The sequence below is a fragment of the Bidens hawaiensis genome, unplaced genomic scaffold (genome assembly GCF_021521415.1).
Source record: "Bidens hawaiensis isolate Kalapana, Puna unplaced genomic scaffold, B.hawaiensis_p1.1 tig00021495_1, whole genome shotgun sequence".
NCBI lineage: Eukaryota > Viridiplantae > Streptophyta > Magnoliopsida > Asterales > Asteraceae > Bidens > Bidens hawaiensis.
The window spans coordinates 124,984-131,992 of NW_027493332.1; positions in this window are offsets into that span (position 1 = coordinate 124,984).

Below are 7,009 nucleotides of genomic sequence, written 5' to 3' on the forward strand. Positions count from 1 at the left end.
GATGCCATTACTAGAGAACATTACCTCCAGTAAACAACTCGTTTTTCATACGGGTTTCTGCCAACAACTAGTTTTTCAAACGAGTCTAAAACGGGTTTTGTCAATGGTAAAGGTAAGTGAAATTTATTTACCTAAAAGGGTTAAAAGCAAAAAAACCTTTAGCTTGAAGATAATCAATAATGCAAAGGGGTAAGTGGCATGTTGTTCAAAGTTAAAAGCATGTGTAATCAGATAAGGATTCCATAATACTTTTTCTATCTTGTCAAACTCCTCTAAAATTCCATATTTAGTCAAAGACTGAATAGACATAATTTTTTTTTATAATGGTGACTTTTATTTATTTATGTTTCTGTACTTTTCAAATTTGAAGAGTCCCGATATCCACTCTTATCTTAACCGGGTTCACGCTGGCTTCAGAGTTTGTTTTTCAATTTATAAAACATTTTATTAATTAATATTATACATTTCCTTGTAAACTAGCAAATGTCAATTAACTAAATGTTATGTTTATGCTATCCAATACTATAATTCATTTTATCACTAATAATGATTTATCCAAGCAACACTAACATGACTTTATGTATCTATTTACTTATTTAGTGCTACTTCATGCAAGTCTTTAATGCTGACAATGAATTTATAATTTTGTTATTTATGCATACAATATAATAAAATCGGCTTATGTAGATACTCGTATATACATCCTAAAGATTAAATAAATGGTTTAGAGATTTGGGATTGAAAATTTATTAAAGGAGCTCGTTTCTTTCATTTCTAATAGATTGCAAACCCTAAACTTGAAACTTTTATACTATTAGAAACACTTGTATTGTTCTTTTACTCCTTACTAGATTGGTTAACTTGGAAGTGATCATGTTGTGTCTAATTAGAAGCTTTATGATTATAAAATCGGCTTTTAAGTTCGTAGACGTAGTTGAGAAATTATGGTGTTTTAGTTAACGAAAACGAGTGTTTTGGTATAATGTATAAGAATATAACGTTTCGCCCTGCTTGCGGTGCGCGCATATAATGTATATATGTGTGAACCCTCGGGTGGGCAAAAGTAAAATTGCACTAATTTTGACGTTATTTTACTAATCTCGTGAAAATAACGTTAAAAGTGGCGGAAGGTTAATCAGGCATCATGTGGTGGCGTTGATAGCCGAAAGACAAGGGCACATGCACCGATCAGCCGGTGTCCCGATGATTGAGTGCTATGTGCCTTATGTCCAAGGCTTGATGCAAAACTACTATCGAGCCGGGGGTCTCACCGGAAGCAGCCTCTCTATCCCTATGGGATAGAGGTAAGGCTGTCTACATCTTACCCTCCTCAGACCCTACCATAGCATTGCTATTGGTGGGATATACTGAGTACGATGATGATGATGATGATGATGATGATGATGTATAAGAATATAACGTTTGTGTTTTAAAAGAGTCAAATAAAAGGAGGGGTGTTTAATGTATTGAATTTTGAGTTAATCGAATAAGGTTATTAGAATTTTGAATTTTTAAAATTGAAATTTGAAATTTATGGAAATAGATTCCAACAAACCTATTCAAATTCAGTATTGGTTTAAATGCGGGTTGGTTCAATTTGAATTACAAAAAAAAGTATCTCATTTACAAGGTCCGTATTAAAACATTCGAATATTTATACACACACACAAAGTGGAGAAAGTTAACAAATTAAATTAACGTGCTAATTGTGCGTATCAAGTAGTGTAATTATATACAAGTAGTGTAATTATGTAATTACATCGTAATGTAATTACACTATACTTTAATTATACTACACTATAATTACCCTATGTTGTATATATAATTACACTATATTGTATATATAATTACACTAATTAATTCGCATAGTTAACGTGTTAATTTAATTTATATTTGATCCAAACCTATACTAAATTAGAATTTCGAATCCAGTCGAAAATCGCAAATTCTAATTGAACCAAAATAATTAATTCGAATATAAGTTATTAATTCCTTTCACAAACCGGGTTCTAAACTAGAATTGAGCACCCAAAACCCCAAATTTTCAAGAAATAAGCCAATTAGATTGGCAGATTCACAAAGGTGGGTTGGAAAAAGTGGATTGTGCTTGTGCCCATCAATTTGATGTGTTGGGTTGGATAAAATTTGGGCTAAAGGCTTGTCAGGCCTTACGGTTGGGTCATATTTTTACAAAATCTCTTTCTACTTTGTATATTAACAACAGCAACAACAACAATGATGTTAATATTCGATATTTGGGCCCAAAAAGTAAATATATGTTTGTTGTCTAAAACACATATAGACATAATTTATCTAAATGCACATTTTTGACATAGTGGCAAGTATTTTGCATAATTTCACACTTTAGTCATTATGAGGGGATAAAAATGTTTAAGAAAATGAAGAAGGATTTAGTAAGAGTAAACATATTCATTTACATAATCAAATGCTTATTTTCTATATGTTTTCATTCTAATAATTTCATTTTATTTGTATCTAACTTAGCTTGCGAGTCATTGTGATTTATTTCCAAGTTTGAGTCATTGTGATTTATTTCCAAGTTTGAGGTGATTTCGTCTGAAATGGTGAAGAAAATGAACAATCAATCTTAGGTGCACGTTAAGAAGCATAAAACACGTCATTACAATCATTTTTAGATTGGTACGGGGTGTCAAACAAGTTGAATGATTTTGGGTTGGCGGGTTTAATAGGTGAATTTTGTACATTAAGATTGCAATTTAAGACATGAAACTTAAGTATATGATAGTCTAGGTTTTTTTTTTTTTCGGAACAACTGATATTTGCTCCTAATTTACCAAACCCGTCTATCGTGGGGTTTGAACTCTCAACGAAGGAACACCTATTCATCACCATATATCATTGAGCCAATTGCGCTTTTGGTTATAGTAGTCTAGGTTTACATGGTTGTATTAAGTGTTATATCTTCATGGAATTTGGATGCAACTAGAGTTGTACAAAAAAACCGGTTTGGGACCGGTTCATGGCTAACCGAACCGAACTGGTTTGATAAGGAAACCAGTTTCATCTAAACCGGTTCATGAACCGACCCAAATAGCCAGTTTTGGTACCGGTTTCCCTTTTGAACAACCAAACCGGTTTAAGGAAAATCGGTTTTAAACTGCGTTTAAAACCGTTTAAACCGATTCTAAACCGGATCGAACCGACCTGGACCAGGCTTCTAAACCGGTTTATAAACCTGACTGGTTTGAGTTAAACCGGTTTTGACCAGCCGTTGATCAAGCCGGTATAGTTTATAAACTGGTTCGGTCTGGGTATAAAACCGGTTTGTACACCTCTGGAGGCAACGTCTAAAATTGATAAGAAAAAAAAACAAATCTAGTCCAACTCCATCTAGCCCAATGAGAAGGCTGGCCCAAACACTAACGGGTTAAAGATGGGCCGGGTTGGTGAGTTGGTCTATTGAGTAGTAGTTCCTATACCCTACGACCATTATGCATTTATGCCTAATTCTAATTGGTTGAAAATGAATGCCTAGTTTTCCATTATTATATTTCTTATATATGAATAATATATCAATTTCTTATTAATTTTTACTAAATGCAATATGATAGGTATTTTTGTTTTAATAAGATATATATAAGAGAAAGAGTTAAAAATATGTTTATAATTTTTCGTTTTTCTATGCCAAAAAAGCAGTATGATCAGGCCGCATGGGTTATTTGTGCAAGTAAATCTAAGATAAAGATATGAAATGACAAATAAACCCTTACATGAAGGTGACGAGTTTGCATTTTTTTCATTCTCAGGAGCGATACATACAATATGATAAAACTATATAGGTTGTTCGTGTAGTTACCTCTTTAACGGACATAAATACGATTACAAATATGTTGCCAAATATATCTTGTCATAGTGAATCCAACTTTAGCATGGTGTTATAGCTCTTGCCTCTTAGGGAGACAATCGTTGTTTAAATCTGGCATGAGTTATGTTATTGGTGTAATAAAAATAAAAGTAGATGGAGGTGTAAGTTATCGGGCGGTAAAAAGATAATATATCTCGAGGTATTTAACCGGGATCTGTCATTAATGCGTACAATAAATTTATAGATATCTATTGTAACTGAAATGTATATTAACAAATTAGCAACTATAAATGGTACATGATCACAACAATTAAAAGGTAATTACGACATATTGACTTAGTTGTATCTATTTTAATACATACCAATATTATTTTATTCCAAATGACAAGAAGCGGTGGGGGCGCAACCCGTCCATACCCGTCAAAAGAACCAATAACCGGTCACCACCTCAAGTGATGCTCTTGAACCTGCTGGAACCTGAACCTATCAACACCCCGTTACCCGCCCAACCCTCTTGATCCCTCTCTTCTACAAGCACAAACATGCTCACTTATCTCCTATTTTTTCTTCAGGTTGTATCACCCGCAATTGATACCCCGCGTGGAAACTGGGGGAGGTGGTGACGATGTTACCATGATCCATGCAGTCAATCTGGGTGGTATCTCGGTTATCGGTCCTCATGTGAAATATTGGTCAAAATATCGGTCAGATTATCGGTAACGATAATATCGATGATATTGACCGATATTTGACTAATATTGACCAATATTTCACCGATATATCACCGATATTCCCGATATCAGTGTTTTAAGTTTTAATTTTCAACGTTTTATTGTTTAATGTTGGTGTTTCAAGTCTTAATCACTTTCTACTCACTACAATTGTTAATGTCACAAAAGGCTAATTTGTTAATAGTAGGAGAATATATTGAATTGTTAGTGTTAAAGTGTGATTATATAAATTCCGCATGATATTAAAATTACCGATATCACACCGCGATAACCGATATCTCAAATATCGGTCATCGACCGACATCCGATATTTTTCCACATTAACTGCATATACCGTGATACCCAGCCTACCCACGACCATATACCCGCTCCCACTCCACCACCCTTATATATAAAACAAACACAGTTCCGTAAAACTATTTGTTTTTAACTTCTCAAGCTACCACTTGTGAAAATGACTACTAGATAACCATAACGACTTTGAAATATACTAGAACATGATGTTGAAATGAAATAAAAAGTTATTTGAAATTTCAGCTTCTCAAGACTTAAAAAGAGACATTATTGTCAGTTAAAATGTTTGACCCGGTGAATCATGAAGTGGTCCAATGTTGATCATGAGATCACTAAAGCCTAAAGCTTACTTTTCTAAAAAAGAACAATCGCAATTTATAATAATTTGTTATAGTGTTTACGGACGCAAGATAAAATCGTGGATATGTAGACTATTATAAACCAGGTTGGAAACATGTGAGTTACACGGGTTAAATAAATGTTTTGTTAAAATAATTGATTTAAATAGCATGTCATATATTTCTCACTCAAAAAGGGTTTATAAATCAAAGTAAAGCATAGGATTTATAGTTAAATTATATCATTTCACAATTTTGATTAAAATAATTATTTTTTAATAGGACAGAGAGAGTGACCAAAGATCAAAATATTGACTTCATTAAAAGTCGACACGCGACATCCAATATTTAATAGAAGTTAGATGCAGAAAAACCAGCTTTTAAGTGACGTATAAAACAGTCATGCATTGGTCATTATTTTAGTTTCTTATCTTATATATATATATATATATAAACAAAACTTTTAAAAGTTTTTTGGTTGCTTCCTACATTCTCTTAAGTCACCAGATTGTTTTGTTTGTAAATGGAGATTTCTCATGCATTTGACCCGAATTCACGAGTATGGATCTTATCAAACATAGATAACCATTAAACAGGTTATAACATCTCCTTATATTAAAAATTAATCTCACCAAATAACTTATATGAAAATCCTATAAAATAGAGTATATCCAATTTTTTTAAAAAGATATTATTTATAATTAAGAAACAATTTTATAATAAAAAAATAAGTGGGTCATGGGTCTCACCAAACCCAAATAGCTTTTAACGGGTTATAACATCTCATTTATTTGAGAAATTCTTTCATCATGAAACCCTAAGTGTATTATTAACTCTCTTATAATAAATAAAATTAAAATAAAAAATATATAAATATAACCCCTTTAATACGGGGGGATAAAACCTAGTTTATATATAGATTTATTATGAATCTACAACTATAGCCGGTTAAAATAAAAGTAAAGATAATAAGGCTCTATTTGTAGATATTTTTGAAATTTGAGAAATAAAATCTAAGCCTAACTTTGCCGACTTTGTTGGAAGGGTCCACAAAAGATGAGTTGTCTAGGTCAATATTGTTATTTCACATGGTAAATAGTGTATAACGACATGCAATTAAGGCCTTTGTTGCCATCAAACAATTGTACTTATCCTTATGTTCGTTAAGGACCGCGTTAACCAAACGTAGCATTTACAAAGATGTTGTGTGTGCCTTTTTTTCTTTTAAGTAATTTTAATAAATTAATTAACATTCAAACTTTTTATGAGTTAATAGAATAGTCGACGATATAGAATTTCTTACAATCATGCACCGACCATTTATTAAAAATTTTAATATGTATTTAATATATTTGTATGCATTAAAGATACACGCGAGTTATGTTTTTACAAAACAAATTTGATAGCACATATATTAGTATTTATATTACTAAGCAAGATACAATTATGTTCTAAAAATAATTAGCTGGCTTCTAAATTTCTTCTATTAAGGGATTTGGCATGGTGGTATTGATATCCACCTTTATCCAAAGGGATTAGGATTCGATTTCAAAAAGATGTAATTGATGGATTTAATAGGTGGTAGTTTAGAAGCCGTTAACAAAGTAACTTCCTTAGTCTTTGTTTAGGAGTGTATACTTACTTCACACTAATGCTCAATCTATGTCACGTAAACGGCATATCATATACCACTATCATTCACTCTGTTTTACAGTTTTACTCAACCACGGAAATATATAACTCCTACTTCACCCTTTAATCCCTTAGTTTTTTTTTAAATAAAAGTAATAATTTTATGT